A 14,474-nucleotide genomic window follows, 5' to 3' on the forward strand; every position below is an offset into this window, starting at 1 on the left:
TTGAAGAGCAACTAGGCCTCATGCCTTTAGAGTGCTATAATGTCAAAGAGCAACTAGGCCTCATGCCTTTAGAATGCTTAAAGCTTGAAGATGAACATTGAAGGACCAAATTCTAAACTCCCTTTTGTCCATTCTTTATTTGTTGTGGAACTTTTTGATTTGTGTGTTCTTGTGCTAGGGATCCCAAATTTGAGCCAAGTAGAAGAACCATTGTCATGAGCATCCAAAGTGAGAGATGCAAAAGCCATTGGAAGATTCCTAGGAGCTTGATTTGTGTGCTTGATTGCTTGAGTTATTTGTTATTTGCTTGCTTATTCCAAAGGATGGGAGATACTTGGATCATCACTATGATCTCAAGAAGGGAACTCCATTTGTGGTTTTATTTCTCTTCCTTCATCTTTGTATGTTTAGGACTTAGCCATTCTTCTTCTTCCCTCCACTTTAAGCCAAGCCAAAACTTTTGTGCAAACATTAACATTTGTTTTAAAAAATTAGAAACCTAAGCATTATGCTTTTAATTTTCCAAAAAACTTCTTTTCATAACACTTATCTTGAATTGGATCTTTAAGTCAAGTTTGACCATACTTTGTAAACACTTTTCATTGGTAAATACAACTCACTCAATTGTTTTTGTGGTTTCAAGGGCCACTTTTGCCAAAGCTTTTCATAAACATTACCTATTAGGTTTAAGTTATCCTTGAGGTTAATATAATACTCACCTATATCCTTAGTGAGTGACTATAAGACTTCCATGCTTATTATAGGGTTAACCCCTCACTAGCATGTTGAAGCTCTCCTCACATGGTGGATTTGTGGTTTTAGGTTGAGTTTTCTCCCTTGGATAACAAAAGACTTTAAGGCTTTTGGACCAACCAATTCACCAACTTCTTTTGAGATTTTTACCCCGAACTACGAGGTTTTGATCCTAATCTTTTTTAAGATGGTACGTAGGCAATGGGTTTATCCATTCAAACACAAAATTGTAAATAATTTGTACATTCTTATCTCATCTCTTCAATCATGTTTGCACAACTAATTTTTCACAAATACCAACCTACCTTGCAACAATCGTGAAAAGGGCTCCCTAGGAGTACCTAGGATGGTTTGGGTGCTTAAAACCTTCCCATTGCATAACCAAACCCCTTACCCAGATCTCTGACATTTTTATTAGTTTTTGATTTGATAAAACTTCTCGATTTTTGTTCGCTTTCTAACCTTTCCTTTGGATAAATAGAAGTGCGGTGGCGACTCGAATTGTATGATTTAGTCAATAAATCTAAAGGTAATGAATACCCCGCTACAACTCTTGAACTCGTTTAAGCATGAGTGAATATTAATTCTAAGTCCTTTCTCCTTTTGTATTTGGGTTCACATCAAAACAAACACAAAACAACACAAAATAGCAATATATTTATATACAATAATGGGCTCAAATGAGTAAAAGAAAAATGACATACACATAAAATATGTGCTCAAGTGAGCAAAATGAAAATCAAGATGAATAATGAGCAAGAATTAAATGACATTAAAAGTAAATGACAAGAAATTAAAAGCTCAAATTAAACTTAGTAGTTAGTAGAGTTATGTTAGCTTGTCATAAGACAATGTAGCGCTATGTTAAGCAATCGTAAGTGGACTATTATAGTAGCCACCCCTATCTAAGGCCGGTCAATAAGAATATAGGCAAAGAACACAAGTTAGAGGTCATGACTAGTAAGCCAAGCTCCATAAACTTTCCATACCAAACAAGAGGGGAAGGGCCTTGTATTGACTTTTGGTTATTTGCTTGACCAAGAAATAACCTATCTTTGACACAAAATAATCAGTTGATCATGGATCAAGTTGAATTTGGTTTGGATCAAAGAAGATTAAACTTCTATTTGTTAAGACCAACCTCAAGACTTTAACTCATTGGCCATTGAGGGAAAGAAAATGATGAAGATGAAAGGGAGGGGGTAAGAAGACAGCAACCAATCCCAATTGATCAAGGGATAACTCATCCTTGATAAAATTCATTCATCTCTCTAGGTGATGATCCTTAAGGATTCTCAAACCACAAGGTCCAATGAATTTGATCAAAGTTGAATCAATTCAACCTTGATCAACACCAAACAGAAGAAGAATGAATATAACAAGTCAAGAAGCCAATAATATTTTTTTGGTAATTTTTGAATTAAAAGAAAATACAAATAAAAAACAAATAAACAAAGTTGAATCTCAAATTCAATTCAAAACAACTTCAATAAGTCCAATTAAATTTTCATAGGTTCAACATAGTCAAACAAACTTTGACTAATTTTCTCACAAATTTTTAAAGCCAGAAAGCAATTAAAATCAATTAAAAATAACCAAAAATAGCATAATATGAATTAAAATCTCAAATAATCTCAAAACAAACAAGAAATTGTTGAGACTATTTTTCATTGACTTATCATGATCCATAGATGCTATGAAAATATTTTTGTATTTTTCTAATGTCAGAAAGCATTTTAAAATGAATTAAAATCATTAAAAACCAAATCATTCATAAAAAATATCAAATGTGGTCACAAAAATAATTAAAACTCATAAGATGAAACTAGATTTTTCAAGAAAAATTTTAAAGTTGGTCTCGTATTTTTTCCGACCTCATATGAATTTTTTATGAATTATTGAAAATAGAATGAGTTAAAAGAAAATAAAGAGAAAATGAAATAAAGCGAAAAAAGCTGAGCCACCGGATCCGTCTCATTAAATGACGTGGCGTGTTACACGGCCTGGATCTGAGAGTGCATGATGTACTCAAATCAGCAGCGAAACACACTGAATTAAAAAAGTAATTAGAATGGATGCACGAGATTATATCGTGAGGGAGAGATCCAATGGCTGTGACCAGTACACGTGGTGGTGGTGGTGGAAACCACCATCTTCTCCGATTAACCAAACAGAATCCGGCCAGAAATTGCATGAAAACGAATCTCATCAAAAACGAAAAACAAGGGCATGGAAATGAAGCTTATGTGATGTAGATCATCATTGTACCATTAGAGTCCTCTCATTCTTCTTAAATTGAGAGAAAAATGAAGGAGAAAATCATGGTGTCCACACTGATTGATCTTGAAATGGAAAATTAAATGCACCAAAAGTTTGCCTCAAGTATAAGGACTTCAGAGAACCACAAAAACACAAGAACACTACATTGAATTATGAATTTCAGATCCAAACAGTTTGAGCTTATACCTTCAAAAATGGTGAGTTTCTGGCCACGAATCCTTCAAGCTTTTTTCTCCTTTTTGATCTCTGAATACAGGGAAGATGATTGGCTAAGGAATCTAGCTTTGAAACTCAACTAATGTTGTTGAATTTCAAGCTCGAAAATATTAAAAAATGGTGAGTGATTCCTTTGGTGAGGGTTGTGGTTTCAATTCAGCAGCATGTGGGATCTCCAAAAGGTTTTTAAATGAAGGAGAGGATGCCCTTATTTATAGGTAAATGCATCTGATCACCACACTTTGATCATGTGCATGGGAATTGCAATTTGAATGCATGGGCCTTTATGGACGTGTGAGAGGCCCATGAATGGTTGAAGGGACTTGTTGAGCTCATATGGAAAGCATGTGGTCGTGCACATGGAATGGAAAAGGCTTGCATCTCAAGTATTAACATAAAATGTCAAAAATACAGATAAATGAAGAAAAATTTGAATCTCTCAAATGGTAGATCCAGATGACTATTGTGAGTAGTGGTTGGAAATCTCTTGAATAAAGGAATAAAAGTCATGTTGGGCAAAAAAAAAATTTGACATGTGCAAATTGATCAAAATTGGCTTGGAAAGTTCAAGTGTAAAACATGTTCAAATCACTTTGAAAAAGTCAACCAAAAGTAAGCTTGGTTAAACCCCTCTGACCTCATGGTACAAGCTTCAAATGAAAAAATCTCCATCATCAAAGTTATAGATCGTTTCAACATAGTCAATTTAGACTCAAAGTTTTTATCATTTGGATTTTCTATGACAACGTTATGGGCATTTGAAGTTGGGTACTTTTTCAAATTCAATGAATTAGGTCAAAGATGACCTATAATGTTTTTCAATGGAACATGTATTTCCTTTAGGATTATGAAATTTCGTCCAACATAACATTTGAGTTAGACATCTAAATATTTCCAATTCCTTTGGTCCCACCTCAAAATAATAAATATTGAGAAAGTTATGCCTTTGCCAAGTTGACCAAAAATTAGGGTTTCAGCCAAAATGACCTATAATATTTTGAAATGAATGATGACCTTCCAAGCTTCAAATGGATTTTTGATAAACATGAAAGTTGTTCATATGGTTCTTAGGAACATGTTTGCTTTTGGGGTCATCTTCATTTGACAAACACATCAAAGGTTATAGCTCAATGAACCTCAGCTTAGTCAGATGACTTGACTGGTCAATTTTTCAAAGTCAAACTTCCAATCTTGATGAATAAATGATTGATCAAATAGGCTCATATATGCATAAAATGATAAATTAAAGAAATTCCATTGATTAAATTTGATCATAGGTTGAGATTGCTTCATGGGCAAGGCACAATCAAAGCACAATGAAATTAGGGTTTCCTTGGGAAACAATCTTCCAGCCCTTTGGGTTATCTTGATCAAATTAGAAAATTGAGATACTTGAGAGACATATATTATGATTAGGAACTTTGTGGACCATCGTCATGTTTTTTCTCATCTTCATCTAGCCATTGCATTGGGCTTAGGAGTCTCCTAGGAGCATTGTGGAGCACATGATCACTTTAAGCTTCAAAACAAAAAGAGTTAGTGACATATTTTTGTGCTTTTGGTTAGTAATCAAATAAGAAAAACAATAACATACAATACAAGCATGCTTGGTGATCTCAAATCACTCAAACAAGTCCCAAACCTAGGGTTAATGAGCCAAACATGCTATGATCCTTGAGGCAATGCACTTGTGCAATAACATGATGCCATGAGGGATCTTAGGGTCAAAATTAGGGTCTTATAGTGTTGTTTTTGTTTTTGTTTTTGTTTTTGTTTTTGTTTTGTTCTTATTCTTATTCTTGTTGTTCTTCTTCTTGTTGTTATTGTTTTGTTTTTTTTGTTGTTTTTGTTCTTGTTCTTGTTCTTGTTTTTCTTGTTCTTATTCTTGTTTTTCTTGTTCTTGTTGTAGTTGTTGTTGTTCTTGTAGCTCTTGTTGTTGTTGTTGTTGTTGTTGTTCTGCTGCATTTTATTTTATTTTATTAAAAGACATACAACAATGGTTGTTTAAAGTAACCGTTGTGATAGGTTGAGACATACAACAACGATTATTTAATGTAACCGTTGTGGTGGATAGTGCGCTACTTGACTTATAATTACAGTCGCACGAATATGATGGAAAGCGTCCTACATACAATCACATCTTATCTCTCAACGGTTCGTAGAGCATGGTGATATCCCTTTTCTAATCGTTGTGATATGTATTTTTCATTGTAATGTAATTATGATTGGTCATTGTTTTACTATATTTATCATTTAATTTTCATCAAAATTGATAACAGTTTAGTTTTTTTAACATTAAACATAATAAGTTTTAAAATTTTCGTCATTCCTACGAGATTTTTAATGATTAAGGATATTTTCTGAGTAATTTGATGTTCTATAAAATGTTTGATCAATGTTGCAAGACTCCAAGCATAATATGTTCCCAAATGCTTTTCAAAGATGCGTATGGGGTATTCCTCCAACATCCAGATGCCTCCGGGAGCATTCATGAACTCACGAAGAAAAATTTTCCCTCTGGTCAAACGTGCCTACCAAAGCATACATATATCCGACACTTTCAAAAGAAGTTCCGCCCAAAACTAACCTTTGTCCATATCAATTTGTAGATGCGTTTTACAGCTTTTAGACACCTAAACTAGTCTAGACCCCCATCTTAGTATTTAAAAAAACAGAATCTTATTTTTGTTTTAATCTTGGATTTTGATAGCAAGAAAACACTTATGAGCAAGGAAACACACAATAGGAGCTATGAGAAGTAATACTAAACAAAATTATGTGTTAGAATCTTCCTCATTTGTGACTAATATGTAATGTTCAATAGTTATTCAATGTAGTTTTGGATAAGTTATGGGTAGCTAAACTCGTTAGTGTTAGAGGTGAGTCATTCTCTCCGATGAATTTTGTAATCTTGAATTGATATTTGTTATGAATAAGTATTTTGGTCTAGTATGATTTATTTTTATCTGTTTTTATTGCCTTTTTCTTTCTGATCAGTTGTAAATTGTAATATACATACATTTTAGAAAGAAGTTTCAACATATAACGCTAGACAATAATATTTTCGTAATCTAACCCCTAGGCCCAAAGATATCAAGTGGAAACGGAATTATTCTTGAAAATTGCATATTTTGATTTGTCTATGATTTACTAATATCCATTTGAAATGATTAAAAACTAAAGGTTTATTTGCTACAACTTAGATGTTACAAGACCAAATTTAGGATACAGAAGAAACTCAAGCCATAGAAAGACCTTATCTAGATTATTTTGTTAATTAAATTTGGGGTTAATTATGATTAGTCACTGTTTTACTATAATTTTCATTCCTTGAACTTTGCTTTGCACCTGCAGATTTGAGTGCGGTCCATGTAAGATGTTGTAAATATTACAAACATTAAAAATTGCTAAGTATTTTTATATTATGATTTGTTAGTGTTTGAGAATAATTAAATGAATGATAAAATTTGTCTGTCTCAAAGACGATTTATCAAGCTCGTAATGTGAACTAACAATGTCAAGAGCTTGTTTTTGTTAACCAAATCAAGATCCACCTTTTGGTTATTTTGGTTAACTAAGTAGTATGTTTTGGCACAATAGGTCGTATCTCGTGTTACTTGAGTGGCACAATAAGTCGTGCTTCTAACAAATTCAGATCATAAGTTCTCCCTACGTGCATACAACGATTCTTATTGGGCAGTGACCCGGATGATCGTCGTTCTACCTCGGGATCATATGTTTATTTTGACCCTAATCTCTCGAAGAAACAAGCCTTAGTTGCATGCTAAAGCAGGGAATTAGAATATAGGGCGTTAGCACATACGACTTCATAAGTATTATGGTTAGAATCGTTGCTTGTTGAATTTCATATTCCTTACTTGGTTCCCACCTTACTATGTGACAATTTCAGTGTTGTAACTCAAAAACGGACGACAAAGATTTGTTTATGAACAATACTGTAACACTTTTTCCCTCGATTATTTTTTAACATCCGAACTAATAGGTTATTTCTTTTTAAAATAAAAATAAAATAAAATAATGACATTTCCCATGAATTTTCAGCCTTCCCGAAAGAATAGATTACTTGTATTGCAAACTGTGGAATCAACAATAACGTCATTTGGTGAGATAGGTTACAAGTGCATAATTTTTTTTCAAGATTATAAAACTAATTTATTCGATGAATAAATATAACAACAATAACACACAACTTGAAAGCGAATATTGATATATTTAAGAACAACACAAGCTTATTTAACTCTAGTCTTCTTAGTTGAGAAAAAAAAATACAAGTCGACTGTTGTTTCGTTATATCTCCCTATTTCAAATTATTGTTATGCGAGAAACTTTAACGAAAAAACCTGGTATCTATAAGGTCCTAAATAAATCAACTTGTTTTACATGCATGTTAACATTTTTTTCATATTAAAGTTAATCTCTATTTTGAATATGTCTTGTATCATTAATGATTACATTGATTCCAACATGCCATAATATTACTACTATATTTGTGGTGTGGTATTATTCAACTAATGATGCCAACGCCAATGGTATCTTTAAGATAAGCTTCTTTTCTCACTCAAAATCAAACTGTCACAATCTCAAACTCCAACTTCACATGATTTAAAATCACTCGTGTGACCCAATCATGAACCACAACAAATAATTTAGGCCATGTTTTATCGGTTCATTTCAGCAAAAATTAAAATTTCAAAACCGCAAATTTCAATCTTTGTCTAATGCAATAAAAAATATTAATTTTATTGATATTTGAATGATGTATTTAAAGCAAATCGCAAATATTATTTACACCATAAAAGTAAAAAGACGCGTAACCACAATTGTAACATCCGCAACTATAATTGCACCCACAACTCCAATTTAAAACCACAATGAAATGTGATATTTTGTTTTAAAAAAAATGATATCCTAAAAAAAAGAGTAGACAAGCATGGCTAAATACATCATTTTAAAAATAAGTATTATTCTGAATAAAAATTTATTGACATTTATTGGTACAAACAAAAGAAACATACATATTTATCTCTTACGGTCACACACAAAAGAGAAACAATACGCGTTATTTTTTTCCTATACTACCCGAAGGTTTAAGAGGTTGATGAAATTTACATTCGGCACGTGATGCTAAATAAAGTAAGGGGTAATGTGAAATGTATCTCAAGGGCTTTATAGTCGATGATGATGGAAGGAAAAGGAGTATGTATAATAAAACCCCGACTATAATAAATATCACAGTCATAACTAGAAATACATTCGCCAACCAAGTAAGTTTACTAATGACAATGTAGAGACCAGCCATGAAAGCTAGAGATAATGAAAACAGAGCGATTCCAAGAATTGGCATCACAATTTTGTCAGCTAAAGTCACAAACTCAGTTAATCCAAGTGTTGCCCAAAAAAGTATGAGAGTAGCACTAATGGAATTGAAGAATGATATTGTGATGAGAATAACGAAAAATTGAAACATTGCATGATTTAAGTTATTTGCATTTCCATCTGCTCCTCCCGGAACGCCTAAACAAGCTGCTACTGAAGTTGTGACTATATGGGTTGAAACAATTGTGAGGTTTTCTAATATGTTCTTATATCTTTTTGAAACATTTTCTTTTTCTTTACTTTGTTGGGATTCTTCAACATGGTCTAGGATTTTCTTTTTAGTTTTTGTGAATTTGAATCACTTGGTTTAGATTCAATATGAATTCTTACTTTTCCAGGACTTTGCTTTGCACCAGCAGATTTCAAGGCAGTCCATGTAAGATGCTGTAAATATTGCAAACATTGTTAAAAATAGCTATATGACTATTTGTTGGTGATGGAGCTAATTAAATCATTGATTTGACATTGTTGTGAGCTAATTAAGAAGATAGAATAACTTGCTTGTCTCAAAGATGATTTTCCAACCTCGTAAAGTGCATTAACAATGTCAAGAGCTGTTTCATTGTTTTTGTTAACCAAATCAAGATTCACTCTTTTGTTTTTATCATTAACTAAGTAGTACACAGTACTGGGATGACACGATCTTGCAGCCAAATGCAAAGGAGTTTCTCCTTTATTTTCCTTTTGGTTTGTCAGTTTATGATGTTCAGGAATTTCACTTTGAAATATATAGCATATCACATCATTTTTTCCATGTTTTGCTGCAATGTGAAGAATATTACGCTCATAACAACTGTCAAGCATCTCAGATGGTTCTGGATAATATTGTAACAATTTCTTCACTACTTCCACATGGCCTCCATAAGATGCTACATGAATTGGGAAATAACCATAGTTGTCCCTTTGAATGATGCAATATTTACATAATCCATGTAATAAATCAACACATTCAAAGTTACCTATAGATGCAGCATAATGAAGAGGAAGCCTATTATCTTTGTCCTTTGAATGGATCCATCTTGGATGGTGTTTTAGTATGATCCTCAATATTTCTGACACAAAAACATAAATATTATAGCCAATAATCTCTAATAATTTCTATCACCTAAGTATGTAAATATGTAATGACATACCCTGATTATGCATAATGACTACCGCTACTAAGGGTGAGAATCCTTCTATGTGCTTAACATCCCTCTCACCCTTATCCAATATTAACTTAACTGCATCCATGTTTCCATTTTCAACTGCAAGGTAAAGTATTGTTTTCTTTGCATGATCACTACAACAAACAAGACCTTAGACAGCGCTTTTTTTAGCCTTAGACAGCGCTTTAAAGCGCTGTCTAAACCTCCGCTGCTAAAGGTTTAGACAGCGCTTTTTTAAATCTTAAAAGCGCTGTCTAAGCCCCCCCCCCCCCCCCCCCCTTAGACAGCGCTTTGGCCAAAAGCGCTTTATAAGACCCTCTTATTTTAAATTTTTTAGGTATACCTTAGACAGCGCTTTTTACAAAAGCGCTGTCTAAGGTATACGAAAATTTTTGAAGCTTTTGTTTTAAACCACATTTTTTCCAGGTTTATAAACCAGAATTTCTACCTGTTTTCAACCAGATTTTGACAGACAATTATCACATTTTATATATGCCATTTTGGCCTTTTTTCTACCAATTTTTGGCTAACAAATATATATATATATATATATATACCAATTCAAACCAATTTTGCCTTAAATGTATCAAAATATATACAAATTTATGTACACATTTACAAGTCATTACATATACTACAAATGTACACATTAATTACACAAATTTATGAACAAACATTGCGCTCTATCATGAATTGACACCACTCCTCTTTGATTTCGTCCACTTGATCCTTTGTATTAACCAGTGGGACAAACAAATGTGAAATCCAATGGGTAGAAAAAGAGGATAACATATTTCTTCCCAATATATTCAGATAGTTTGACCTGAAAAGACATTGCTTTAGTCAAAGATATATAAATTACGAAAGAAAACACTTCACGGGCAACAGTCTGTCTACCTTGATAAACTCCTGATCGAAAACAGCTTCAGCTTCAAAATCCGGCGCTGAGTTCCCAACTAATGGTAATTCACCCTTTAAACAGAAACAAAGTTTATTAATTAACTAATTCAAAGATTAACCAAGAGAAAAACTATGCTCTGAGGCTTGTATTCTCAACTTCATTAATGATGCAACAAAAGTCAATACGTAGAAATTAATCACAAACAACACAAATGAATGAGATAATCAAGAAAATGCATTTCAATTCCGTGCTCATAAGCTTCAAGATGTAAGACTCATGAATGCCTAATTGTGCATCTGGTTTTAAATCATTCCAAGTGAGTGAATTGGTTATGGATAAAAGTGAGTTGAATGTAAAGTGATTTATGTTTGGATAATTTTATGCAAAACTGAGTTGACCAGTAAATTTCAATGTAAAAATCGCTTAAACTCAAAAGCTACAAATTCTAGCTTCAAGTAAAATCAATTTTAGAGGCAGAATAAATTCTAAAGATTCTCCTTTAGGAGAACCAAAGTAGAATCATTCCAAAATCAATTCTACATCTCTACAATTGCTTTTAGATTTCCAAAAGTCAACCCAAGCCTACACTACACTATAATGGATACAAAAAAAATTGCATTTCAGTGCAACAATAACTATTACCAACTAATAAGCTCAACAATGTTGCAAACAGAAAATCAACCATAACCACACACATGAATCTGAACTGAAACCATAAATCATATTAACCAAAGATTCAAAATTTCAAACAAACAATAATAAAAGTAAAACAACAAATCAACAACTTCAACAGAAAACTTCGCATAACAACATTCCACAACTAAAAACTATTTGATTTTTATAGCGAATTGTACCGGTAGAAAAAGGGGTTAAAATGAGCAAAAAGGGAGTTAAAGAAGAAAACTAGTAGTTTTTAAGATTGAAGTAAAGAGAGGTTGTTGAAGAACTTACAGAAGCCCTAACGACGAAACTGCGGCGAGAGGAAGAGGAGCGGTTGAGGGAAGTGCGTAGTTTGGGGAGAGAATTAGGTGCATTGGGGATTGAGAGAGAAGAGAGGCGCGGAGAAGAGAATTTGGGAGAGAAGAGTGTGTTAGGGTTTGAAGATAGGAGAGAAGCAGATGGAGCTGAGCAAGCCATGAATGAGAGGCGGAGTGGAAGATAGAGATAGGGAGATAGCAATAAGGTGTATATATGTATATTTCACCTCAAATATCAGATGTAGTCCTTTTGTCTATATTGTAAATAAAATAAAAATGTTTATATTAATTGAAAAAATGGTGTATTTTCGATAAATAAATAAAATATGTATCTAACTACTCTCTCCGTCAAAGAGTGAATCATGAATTTGGAATAAAAGATGGTTAAGATTCATTTTAGTTTTTAATACATTTTTTCTAATTAGACCTTAGACAGCGCTTTTGTGGAAAGCGCTTTCTAAGGTATGCCTTAGACAGCGCTTTCCAAAATTTCTAAACCCCCCCTTAGACAACGCTTTTGGTTTTAATTTTTTTTTTAATTTAAAGACTTTAGACAGCGCTTTATCAAAAGCGCTGACTAAGGTCTATATTTAAAAGCGCTTTCTAAAAGCGCTGTCTAAGGGGGGGTCTTAGACAGCGCTTTTAGAAAGCGCTGTCTAAGACCCCCCCTTAGACAGCGCTTTCATTATTTTTTTGGAACATTTCCGTGTTTTATTTTAATTTTAACCTTAGACAGCGCTTTCTTTTAAAAGCGCTGTCTAAGATGCGCTGTTAAAAGTCATTTTTGGCGTAGTGGATTAACATTAAATATTGCCTAATCATAACAACTAATTGACGATGTTTCCTCGTCCCAATATTCATATATATATTCTTCACAAACTTTGAAAATCATATCCCCGCCAATTTTGTTCTCGTTACATAACATTGCTTCATGAATCATAGTGTTGCCTTGATTATTTCTCAATTGAACAAAATTTACTAGTTTCTTCATACATGTCTTCTCAAATCCGTCAGTTTCCATATCATTTTTAGGCTTTATTAAACTAATATGATCATTTAATAGCTTTTGAACGATGGAGGTGTTTCCGGCTCTTGCAGCAACGTGTAAGACACTGTCATTGCTTTTGTTTAAAATATACAAAAGTTTTGGAGCACGTTCAATTAAAAGAGTAACAATCTCATCATTATCATTCCAAGCTGCAATATGTAGCACGCTGTTTTTCATAGGGGTTTCAATTTCAGTTAGATTAAAAGATTCATCTAACAAATTCTTTGAACCTCCATATACCAAATCATATGCTTCACTAATCAAATTTATTTGGTTATCAAATTTGCAACATTTTGCATTGATCCGATCCACTTCCGAGGGTTCAGTTTCAAGTTCAGGATTTTCATTATTATTCACCTTCCATGATAAGGCTTCTTCATTTAGCCATGGATTAGCCAAACCAATGTTGCTCCTCATTATCTCACGCATTGTATTGAATTCGATAAAAGTTCAACTTTATGTATTCTATGATTAGAACTGTATACGGTAAAGAAAATATATATCAACACACTTGTTAGCACACACATTCTTAATAAAAAAAATAATATTTAAACATCCTATGAATTCAGTCAAACAAGTATGCAAAAGAAATGTAAAATAATAATATGTAAAAGAAATGGCAAAATATTAAAATGCAGAAAATGTGTTTTTTTTTTTAAAATAACCATGTTTTTCAAAAAAAATACGAAAATAACAATCTTTTCAATTTTTTTTTCAAAATAACCAACTTTGGGAGAGGATGCGCCGGGGGAGTTGGCGCACCCCCCAAAAAGTTAGAGGAGGCGCCAGATGCATTGGCGCACATGCATTGGGCGCGCACATGCATTGGGCCTCATGAAGAGGTGCCAATGTTTGTGGCGCCTGCATGGCCCAACAAGAAGAGGCGCCAATGCATCTGGCACCTCAATGTTGTTTGTGAAAAGATAATTCAATTTTGATTGTCAACAAGAATCAAACACACAACATTTTCACTAGGAGTCAAGCACATTACCACTGCACCATAGACCCTTCATGTTAGTGTGTTTCATCATTAATTTAATATACCGTGTATAATTACAGTAGATTAATAATTTACTAAATCTTAGTTGAATTTTTTTTTTCAGTTAGTTTTAAAATAATGTATAATTACAATAGATTACTTTTTTTCATCTCTATATATTTGTCTTAATTATTTTCACTTAGAATTTTTATACCTATTTTAAAATTTTAAATTAACTAAATATATATTTTATTTTATTTTATCATTGTTTTAAAATATATAAGTTAAGAATATTATTTAATATTTGCATTTTAATTTCTTAAGAGTACGATAAAGTTTTTATCTGTATACTTTTTAATATTTAATATTTCTAAGTTTTATCGCTAAATCTATATCACAAAAAATAAGTGATAATTTAGGTTTAATGTATTTTTTTTCTTAATTTAATTTTAAAATGTATTTTAAGCCTCTATTTGTTTTAAGAAAAATTATACTAGTATTAAGGAGAACAGGGATATTCCAACTCATAATTACAAAATATTAATTTCATTATATTAAACGTAGTAATCAATATGTATTAAATTTAATCCTAATAGCAAGTTATGGCCGAAACAAGAGTTTGATGGTATGTTTTCAACCAAATTATATTCTTTTTATGATTTGCTATTTTTCACTTAGAAAGAATATAATTTTGCTATTTTTCTATGTTAAGTCATTGTACACTTTTTATCATTTTCCAACTCATAATCACAGAATATTAAAATGCAGAAAATGT

General features: G+C 32.4%; 1 pseudogene; it reads right to left on the minus strand.

Moving 5' to 3' along the window:
- Positions 1-8,329: 8,329 nt before the first annotated feature.
- On the minus strand, positions 8,330-13,149 carry LOC127121855 (ankyrin repeat-containing protein ITN1-like; annotated as a pseudogene).
- Between the last annotated feature and the right edge of the window lie 1,325 nt (positions 13,150-14,474).

Source organism: Lathyrus oleraceus, chromosome 2 (genome assembly GCF_024323335.1).
Source record: "Lathyrus oleraceus cultivar Zhongwan6 chromosome 2, CAAS_Psat_ZW6_1.0, whole genome shotgun sequence".
NCBI lineage: Eukaryota > Viridiplantae > Streptophyta > Magnoliopsida > Fabales > Fabaceae > Lathyrus > Lathyrus oleraceus.